Source organism: Oratosquilla oratoria, chromosome 12, assembly GCF_046742065.1.
Source record: "Oratosquilla oratoria isolate Oo_2021 chromosome 12, ASM4674206v1, whole genome shotgun sequence".
Lineage (NCBI taxonomy): Eukaryota > Metazoa > Arthropoda > Malacostraca > Stomatopoda > Squillidae > Oratosquilla > Oratosquilla oratoria.
Genome location: NC_134788.1, coordinates 35,467,905 through 35,479,127, shown reverse-complemented (window position 1 = coordinate 35,479,127; position 11,223 = coordinate 35,467,905).

Genomic DNA, 11,223 nt, shown 5'->3' with positions numbered 1-11,223 from the left:
CATCTTTTCTATATTGAAAAAAAAATTCTCGATGTTTTCTCAGAATGTTTCACTGAGTGTTAATATAAAAAATCAAAATTCATCGTCTTTTCTATATAAAAAAATCTCTACGCGTGTTTAAGGATTTTCTTAGAATGTTTCGCTCAGTGTTAATATCAACACAATTGTAAAAATTCATCGTATTTTTTATATTTTTAAAACATTTTTCTCTCCACGTGTTGAAGGATTTTCTCATAATGTTTCGTTCAGTGATAATATGAACTTGTCAGAATGTTTCGCTCAGTGTTAAAATGAACATAATTGTAAAAAATTATCGTATTTTCTATACGAGTATTTTTCATATTTTCTCTACAAGTGTTTAAGGGTTTCTCAGAATGTTTCACTCAGTGTTAATATGAACACAATTCTCAAAAATCATCGTTTTTATATCTTTAAAGCATTGTTCTCTCCACGTGTTTAAGGGTTTTCTCAGAATGTTTCGTTCATGTTAATATGAACACTTTTCAAAATTCATCGTCTTTTCTATATTTCTAAAAAAAATTCTCTCGGTTTTCACAAAATGTTTCGCTCAGTGTTAATATGAAAATTTTCAAAAATCATCGTCTTTTCTATAGTAAAGAAATACTGTACACGTGTGTAAGGATTTTCTCAGAATGTTTCGCTCAGTGTTAATAGCAACACACTTGTCAAAATAATTGTATTTTCTATATTTTTAGAACATTTTTCTCACCACGTGTTTAAGAATATTCTCATCATGTTTCGTTCAGTGTTGATATGAACACAATTGTCAAAATTCATCGTCTTTTCTATATTTTAAAACGTTTCTCTCTGCATGTATACAAGGATTTTCTCAGAATGTTTCGCTCAGTTTTAAGAAGAACACAATTGTCAAAATTCATCGCCTTTTCTATATTCTTAAAACATGTGTTTAAGGGCTTTCTCAGAAATTTTCGTTCAGTGTTACGTAAGGCAACGTGAACTAAAAATTTCGCTCCATGATACCATGATTGATTTCCCTTTCACGTCGTCAGTAGGCAAAAACATAGTCGATTTCCATCTTCAAACGAGGTGAAAACACCGTCGATTTTCATCTTCACACTAGGCAAATATACCGTCGATTTCCATCTTCACACTGGGCAAAATACCGTCGATTTCCATCTTCACACTAGGCAAAAATATCGTCGATTTCAATCTACACACTAGGCAAAAATGACGTTGATTTCCATGTTCACACTAGGCAAAACTGCCGTCGATTTCCATCTTCACACTATGCTAAATACCGTTGATTTTCATCTACACTAGGCAAAAATAGCGTTGATTTCAATCTTCACACTGGACAAAAATACCTACGATATCCTTCATACTAGGCAAAAATGGCGTCGATTTACATATACACAATAAGAAAAATTACCGTTGATTTTCATGTACACACTATGCAAAACTGCCGTCGATTTCCATCTTCACACTAGGCAAAAATATCGTCGATTTCCTCCTTCATATTAGGCAAAAATGACATCGTTTTTCATCTTCACACTAAGCAAAAACACCGTCGATTTCCATCTTCACACTAGGCAAAAATAACGTTGATTTCTATGTTCACAGTAGGCAAAACTGCCGTCGATTTCCATCTTCACACTAGGCAAAACTGCCGTCGATTTCCATCTTCACACTAGGCAAAATACCATCGATTTCCTCCTTCATATTAGGCAAAAATAACGTCGATTGTCATCTTCACACTAGGCAAAAATACCGTCGATTTCCATCTTCACACTAGGCAAAAATAACGTTGATTTCTATGTTCACACTAGGCAAAACTGCCGTCGATTTCCATCTTCACACTAAGCAAAAATGCCATCGATTTCCTCCTTCATATTAGGCAAAAATAACGTCGATTTCCATCTTCACACTGGTCAAAAATAACGTTGATATATATGTTCACACTATGCAAAACTTCCGTCGATTTCCATCTTCACACTAGGCAAAAATACCTTCGATTTCTTCCTCCATACTAGGCAAAAATGACTTCGATTTCCATCTTCACACTAGGCAAAAATGTGCCGTCGATTTTGGTTTTCTATGTCGATGTCTTCATATTTGGCAGTAAAATCGTATATCTATTGTTCTATTTTCGAAAAAAAAAATCCTTCAACGCGACAGATATACCGTCAAAATTTCCTCACATGGACTTCCTTCACGCATGACAAAAATACAGTCGATATTTTCCCCAAAAAAAACCGTAAAGGTGTTTTTGTCCCTTGAGAATATAAATAAACATAGAAATACAAATATAATAAAGAAAAATAAAGGAATAAAAATTAAATCACATAAAACGCAATATGTAAACAAGTAAATAAATAGATCAATAAAATTATTAAACAAAATAAACTTTTTACCCTTACGCTGCCGTATTCTTGCGCATTGTTACATGTTTTTTTTTTTTTTTTTTTTAGATTAGTGTAAAAGCATAATCATTACTTCATTTAGTTTTTGTCTTGCCAAAACGATGCTTACTATCTAATTGATATAGCAAAAAACTGTCATGCTTATGCATACTGTCTTTTCGGAGAAATAATGCGAAATATTGGAATAATTTGAGTGAAAATGGGCTATTGGCAACTCGACGGCAGTGCTGGAATATGATTGGATAAATTATGTCGTCATACTGAATTTAGATCTTGACTAATGTCGAGGGGAATATGCCGTTGAAAAACGAACATGCCTGTTTTGAATTATATATATATAAATACATATATATATATATATATATATATATATATATACATATATATATATACATATATGTATATACATATATATGTATATATACATATATATATATACATATATATATATACATATATATACATATATATATATATATATACATATATATATATATATATATACATATATGTATATACATATATATGTATATATACATATATATATATATACATATATATATACATATATATGTATATATACATATATGTATATATATATATATTTTTTACTCTGTTACACTTATAATAGAATTTATCGGCATTCTCCAGCGCTTTTCCTTTTCCATTCATCATGGATGATTTCGTTCATAAATTGAATGAAGTTGATAGGAACTCCTTCCTTAAACTCAAGATAATACAAATTAAAATAGTTAAATCTATTAGCACGGTTGATTTTAACCAAAATTGTCTCCGTGAGAACCTGTGCCCTAGAAAAAAAAACTATATATATATACATATATATATATATATATATGTGTGTGTGTGTGTGTGTGTGTGTGTGTGTGTGTGTGTGTGTTACGGTATCACATGGACATTAACTCACCTTTTCTATTGCCCAGCAAGTTATAAAGGTCTGCAAACAAAGGAGTCATCCTTTTAAGCAAGATATTTATTCAAGTGCACAACAAAACCTCTTCTTCAATATTGAGACATGAAGCACTACAAAAGCAAGCAGCCTAGTCGAGGGTTCGAGTCCCAGCAGACGAGTTTAATTTCAAATATAATAGAGTACACTGAGGTGTAAAACTGGATGGCTTCTCCACTTGTCCCTGTTCCCTACTCCAGCCTTCAGATCATCACCAATGCCAACAAACGAATATTTCATAAGAACAGCATCCTCCACTTCATACTTGCTTGCACTGCACTTTATAATACACTATGCATCATCACTAACAATACTGGCAATAATACTGCAAACACATTCTCCATCTTAACACATGTGGGGTATGGGATTGTGGACTGGTGCGCTGGATGGTGTATAGAATGCAATGTGGGGAGCTACATATAATTTAAATTTTGGTAGACTACTCATGGATGTTCAACAACATGTATATCCCCCCTCCCCCAGAAACCTGTGTATGTTCAAAACAAGGCATATTCCTCATAGTTGTCATCCATGTATTTTCAAAACTGCAAATTATTAACACCTGACATGGCAGCTTTGCATATTGTCTGCATGAAAAAAAAAATCAAAGTGTGTCAACCTATGGTAGATCATAAATCTTGTCTATGGTATCCTTATGTTTAGAGTCATTCTCCAAAAAGGAATGTCCACAAAAGTTGTATATTGCAAATGACCTGACAAATAAGGTATACAAAAAAGAAAAAAAAACATTACAACCATCAGTCCTAATATGACTCAGTCTTACATCCCAGCAGATCTCAAGGAACAAAGCAAGGAGAACAAGGGCCCCGAGTTTGGCATAGCACCAATACTCATAACTGTCATCCAAGTTTAACTGAGCGCAACATGCAGCCCCACAGTAACTTGCACCCATCCTTGGATCTTTTCACAGATCTATGAAGAAACCTTCCACTATTTACCTATCCATATACCAGGAGCTTTTTTCCCCTTATAAGGGGGGGTAGCTGAATCAGAGGCACATACTTATTCCCACCCATTTCACTCCCACTACTTCCATCTCAGCTTTTCATGGATGATGAGTCTCGTACCTGCATCTGCCAACTGCCCTGGGTGGTCAAACACAATGCAGTAAGACACAATACATCCACAGCAAGGCCACTTTATTAAATTGACAACCCCCACTTTTATCCCCTCTTGCAGCAAAAGAAAAGACAAGGAGAAATCCCTTTGGGCAGCATCAAAATACCATTCAAAGGATTACAAAGGCGGAACATACCGACAGGAGACCTTTTGATCCATATCTAGGTCGGATGCAATACAAAAATCATAATAATAAATAAAAACTATAATAATGTTAATAACAAATAAAATACATAAAGAGATGGATAGGTATAGTTAGATAATAAACAAACAGGTAAATAGTAAATAATTATAAATTGACATATAACTAATAATAAATGAAAATCAGACAGACAAAAGATAACAAAACAAAAACAAATAATATAACATAAATTATAATCATTACAGCATCTTACTTAGGTATTTATCTAAATGATTCTTAAAGCTTCGAACTGAACTACATTGCACTACCTGTGCAGGAAGTTTATTCCATTCATTAACTACACGGTTGGCAAAGTTGTTTCTACCCACGTCCAAATTGAATCTATTTTCGGACAGTTTGAGACCATTGTTTCTTGTCTGATTCTCATTTTGTGTGAAAATTTTCACACATAAGCATCACCTATCTCCCACCCTTTCTTGCATAAAGGTATCATTCATACACATTCTTCACTCATCCCTATCTCCTCCTTTCTCCCTTACTTCCTAAACATTCCCCTCTTGCTCAACACCTCCTTCACTCCAGCCATCCCCTCAAATTCACTCCCTTTCCCTTCCACACCTCTTTTACTAATCTTTCATCACTCATTTTTTCCATGTGTCCAAACCATCCCAATAATATTTCATCAGCTCTATCTGTCATCTCTTTTTCCTTTCCCACTGTCCTCCTCACCTCCTCATTTCTCACTCTTTCCATCCTAGTAACCCCTACCACAGTTCTCAGACATTTCATCTCAAAAACATTTAAACTTTTCCTCTCTACCTCTCTTAAATCCCAAGTCTGTCCCAGATGGAATGACCATGAATTCTTGTGTCTGTAAGTTCAAAGAGGGTGATCTCTCCTGAATTAGAAGAGCTTCTTGTGTCTTGTGCTTGTCCTAAGATTATAGTGTTTTCAACCATCCACAACACTGATGCTCTTGAATGGCTGACCTCTCTCTATTTTTTTCTCCTATTTGTTGTTCTTTTGTTACATATTCCCCCATTTTTTGTGCATAAAATCCTGTTCCCTGACCTCTTTTCAATACTTTTGAAAATGTACAGTGTACAAAATGTCACATACCACTAAAGTTCAATTTAATCTTCTCTTGATTTTGACTCATGTCCTTTGGACGAGCCATATCTATCTTAAGCAATGAAGCCAAGTCTATAGTTAGAGGATTAGAAAATCTCCACAAGAAGATCATTAATGTAAATATTGCCGTTTTCTTCAGTGATATATATATATATATATATGAGGCATCACATGGTAAAGTATACACAAGTGACACCAGTTTGAAAATTGAGATAGTGCTATCCCACATTCATTCAGACCTTATATTTTCATTTGAACATCGGCGATGTGTAAAAATACCTCCACTATAAGGTCGAAAATCTGTAAGAAAATAGTGAGTTTACACCCTTAATGCTTGCCACATGCTTTTATGACTCTCTGCTCAATGTAAAGTGTACACAAATGCTGGATAAAGTAGACATGATCAGCTTTCAAATGATGTATTCGCCATTGTCCTACCTTTAATAGTTTTTACTGTATCAAGCTTCAAAGTTGAGATAATTTCAATTGTGATTTCTGACACTTTTTAAATATGGCACTTGTGTATACTTTACCACACAATGCCTCATATACATATATATATATATATATATATATATATATATATATATATATATTATATATATATGTATATATGTGAATAATTCGCTAGTGGACAGCGACATCAATCATACAATCCATGACCGTCGCGCAGAGGATTCGAACCACTGCCTATAGACCCAAGAGAGTCCACAGCACCCGCCTTTGACCACACGACCACAGACGATCTGTGGTCGTGTGGTCGTGTGGTCAAAGGCGGGTGCTGTGGACTCTCTTGGGTCTAGAGGCAGTGGTTCGAATCCTCTGCGCGACGGTCATGGATTGTATGATATATATATATCTATATATATATATATATATATAATATATATATATATATATATATATATATATATATATATATATATACACATTTACTATTAAAAAAACAGCAAAAGAGTTTGTGATTAACATTTTTGTGAGCTCTCAAACATTTGAAAAGTAGATATCTGGTTGGGGGAGAGAGAATCAAATTTCCAAGACTCATAGGAAACACGAAGGTTATACAGGGCACAATAATACAGACCAGTACAAACAAAATACAAGAAATAGAAAAAAACAGCACTATAGATAAAGTAGCAAGGCGTTTCACAGAAGTTTCTGCATTCTCAGTTGAAGTGTGGATAATAGGGAGAGAATCCACATTCTAACTGATCTGAAAAACATAGGTAGAAGTCACCTAGTGGTAATTAAGGGAGGTCACTTGTAGGACCGCCAACCTCAAGGAGAGGTCACATGTAGATAGAGAGGGTACTGGAGCCAATATATATATATATATATATATATATATATATATATATATATATATATATATATATATATATATATATACATATATATATATAATATGTATGTATATATATATATAATATATATATATATATATATATATATTCTTTGTTACAATATACATTTTCTATCTACTTATAGAGAACAGGAATGATCAAGAGAATATGACAGTGCATTTTATGTTATTTTTTCTTTTCATCATGCATAGCTCACCACATCATTACTCAGAACAACTGCCTATAAGAAAACAGTATTGGAAAGGTTTCCATACTATGTTAAATCATCACTTGTCTTTAAAGTTCATACTTTTGTGAGAAATATGAAACACACAGGTCACATAGGCAAGGCTCTTCTTGGCGTAGGTCAAACTTGAAAGGCTTCTTTCCTATGTGGATATTCAATCACCTTTTGAGGCCAATTTTATCCAAGAAAGACTCATCTTAAATCTCTCACTACACAGGCTTCTCTCCTGTGTGGGTCATCGCGTGTTTTTTGAGACCACCCTTTCGTGAGAAAGCTGCGTCACAAAGGTCACACTGGAAGGGCTTCTCCCCTGTGTGGGTCATCATGTGTCGAGTGAGGGAGGTTGCCCTTTTCCGAGAAAGCTGCAACACAAAGGTCACACCTGAAAGGCTTCTCTCCTGTGTGGATCATGACGTGCTTCTTGAGATCACCCCTTCTTGAGAAGGCCGTATGGCAAAGGTCACACTGAAAAGGCTTCTCTCCTGTGTGGGTCATCACATACTTTTTGAGATTACCTTTTCCTGGGAAGGCTGCATTGCAGAGGTCACACCGGAAAGGCTTTTTCCCTGAGTGGATCATCATGACATGACGATTAAGAAGGCTCTTGTTTGAGAAAGATCCCTTGCAAAAGTCACAATGAAAAGGCATCTCTCCTGTGTGGGTCATCATATGCCGTTCAAGATAATCATCCTTTCTTGAGAAGGCAGCGATACAAAGGTCACAGTGGAAAGGCTTCTCCCCTGTGTGGATTACCATGTGACGACTAAGATTGCTCCTTTCTGAAAAAGCTGTATCACAGCGGTCACACTGGAGAGGCTTTTCTCGAGTGTGGATCGGAACATGCTTTTTGAGATCACCCTTTCTAGAGAAGGCTGCATCACAAAGATCACATCCAAAAGGCTTCTCTCCTGTGTGAATCATCATATGACGATTAAGACTGCCCCTTTCCGAGAGAGAAGGCTGCAGCATTGCAAAGATCACACTTGAAAGGCTTCTCTCCTGTGTGGGTCCTCACATGACTGCTCAATTTGCCCTTTTGCGAAAAAGCTGCACCACAAAGGCCACAATGGAAGGGTTTCTCTGTTGTGTGGGTCATGATGTGGTTCTTGAGATCACCTTTTCTTGAGAAGGCTGAACTGCATAAGTCACACTGGAAAGGCATCTGTCCAATGTGGATTACAACATGGCTTTAAAAAGCTTTGATCACAAAGGTCACATAGGAAAGACTTCTCTCTCTCTCTCTCTCTCAGGTGGGTCATTATTTGATGACTGAGATTACCCTTTCCTAAGAAAGCAGATACTTTGGAAAGACTTTTCTCCTGCATGAGTCATCACATGGTTTAGGAGATTATCACAAAGGTCACACTGGAAAGGTTTCCCCCATGTGGGTCATCATGCATAATTGACAAAAGATACACTTGAAAGGCTTCTTTCACATATGGGTCATTACATGATTTTTGAGATCATGCTTTTGAGAGCTGAATCACAAAAGTCACACTAGCAAAGCTCCTCTCCTGTGTGGGTTATCCAATGATGATCAAAAGGAGTCTTTCCAATGAAAATTGCATTCCAGTAACCAGTGACTTTCTATTGTGTCTTTTGAGATAACTCCTATGTGAACATGATGCATTACAGAATCATGAATCAATATTTGAGGTCACTCTTGTGATTAAAGTATCCCTGTGTTCACAATGGAGAATCATCCCTCTTATTTGAATCTCCACATGCCTCTTAAGATTACTTTATTTGAGTAGGCTGTCATGCATAGGCTACACTGGAGTGGTTTTTTTCCTGCATGCACTTTTGTGAATATAATTTGAATATATACTAAGTGAATTTTCCAACAATAGCTAGTTGTTTATAGAAATTTCCTGCCAAAGAAACAAAAAAATATATATACTTTTTTCAAACTTGGCACCAGGTGCAAAGGAGGCAGATAAACTTTTTATCAGCAAGAACACCAATGACAGTCTCCTCCTTGTTGTCAATGACATTTATTTTGGCTACACTTTCTTTACATACTTATTCTTCTTGTCCTGGCTGCCCTACTCACATAGTAAGAAAAAAAAATTTTGTATCCATGTTGCACTCTGAGAAAAAAGACCACAATTTTAAGATCACAATATAGATTCCACTTAACCTTTTCAATACAAATTGAATACTCATGCAGTGTTAGGCTGGCTGATGTTCAATAATTTGATGATGCATCATAATACATGCATTATAAGATATAAAGTTACAACTGTAATAGTTCATTTTCACCCTGAGCATTGATAACCACAAAAAATGCAATTAAGCCTGTTCACAGAATATGTGGGTCATTCAGGTACAACTACAAAATAATCATGAAGCAAAGCCAAAAGCATCCTTGCATACCCACTCACACCTCATGATGCCAACGTCAGAAGCATTCGTGACTGATTTGGAGAGATTCATAAAAGTTGCCTCTATCACATAACTTATACAAATGATATCGTGTAAACTTGTAAGTACGCCGAATGCGTGTTTCTCAAATGAGGGACCACACTCTATGAGAGTGCACAGAGTTTCCCCTCACCATCTACCTTACTCATCAACCAGAAATTAAGAGACAAAGAAAAACACCAAGTGTCCCCAAGGTCAAGGTAAGTCGTAATTATTGTACATACAACACACATGAAATATTCATGATGAATTACTATAAATTCTATGACACATGTGAAATATTCATGATAAATTATTATAAATTCTACAACACATGTGAAATATTCATGATAAATTATTATGAATTCTGTAATGACATACTTGGTGTCATAATTATCTTTACAGGGTTCAATGAATCCCCTGCTGATCAAGTGTGTAGTTTCAACTTGGCAGGATTGTTACAGACAGCCTGGAATATCACCAGTATTAACTCAGTGGGATGGTAACCTTGTTTAAAGTTCATACCATCAGCATTGTTTATCAAAAGGGTTGGAGAAATCTTGCTTTGGAAGTCATATACACCTCCACAACACCATCAAGTAATCATGTGAGGGCACCTAACTAGTGACTTACTTATTTCAATTTAATGTGAGATTAAGAGACTACCTTATGTGACTCCCATCTCTCTAACACTTCTTAGATGTGATAGTTAATATTCTAATAAATTTTACCAATTTGCATGATTATGTACACTTTAACTTTCTACATCACTAATGGTAATGTTCCTTTAGTACATGTATGGTAAGTGTATTTCATATCTCCTTAATGACATATCTATTATCACAATAACCGTTGTGCGTGTTCACTGCTCAATTTTCATTGTACTCAAAGAAGACACTTTTGTCTACCTTATCCATCCCTTTCAGGATTTTGTTTCAATAAGGTCTCCTCTCTGCCTTCTTTTTTCTAATGTTCCAAGTCCAGTCCTCGTGGGTCGTTTAGATCTAGAACTAATTTTGTCATTTGCCTCTGAACTTTCTCCACTTCCAGGGACCAACTTTTTGCTGCATATTTCAGGTGTGGTCTTACTAAGAACAGTTTAGTGTCTTACACTTCTCAATGTCTATGTATGAAAAAAAATTCTTAAGAAGGCCAACTATCCTCTTACCTCCTGCTGCTGTCCTAGCAATATGTTGTGCTGGTTCAAGGTTCAATGAGACAAAAACTTCCAAATCTTTAACAATGTCTGTTTCAGTAATGTAAAAGTTCCCTAAAAATTCTGAACTTGGTCACTGGGTATCACCTTGATTTTGACACGTTTGTCACTTTTAACAATCCACTTAGAGTCTGTTGAATTCATGCCCCCCCCCTTTTTTTTTACACTCACAAGTACTTTCCTTTGTCCCTATCAGTTTTGCATAGGTCTCTGGACACTTTAATGTTTCATA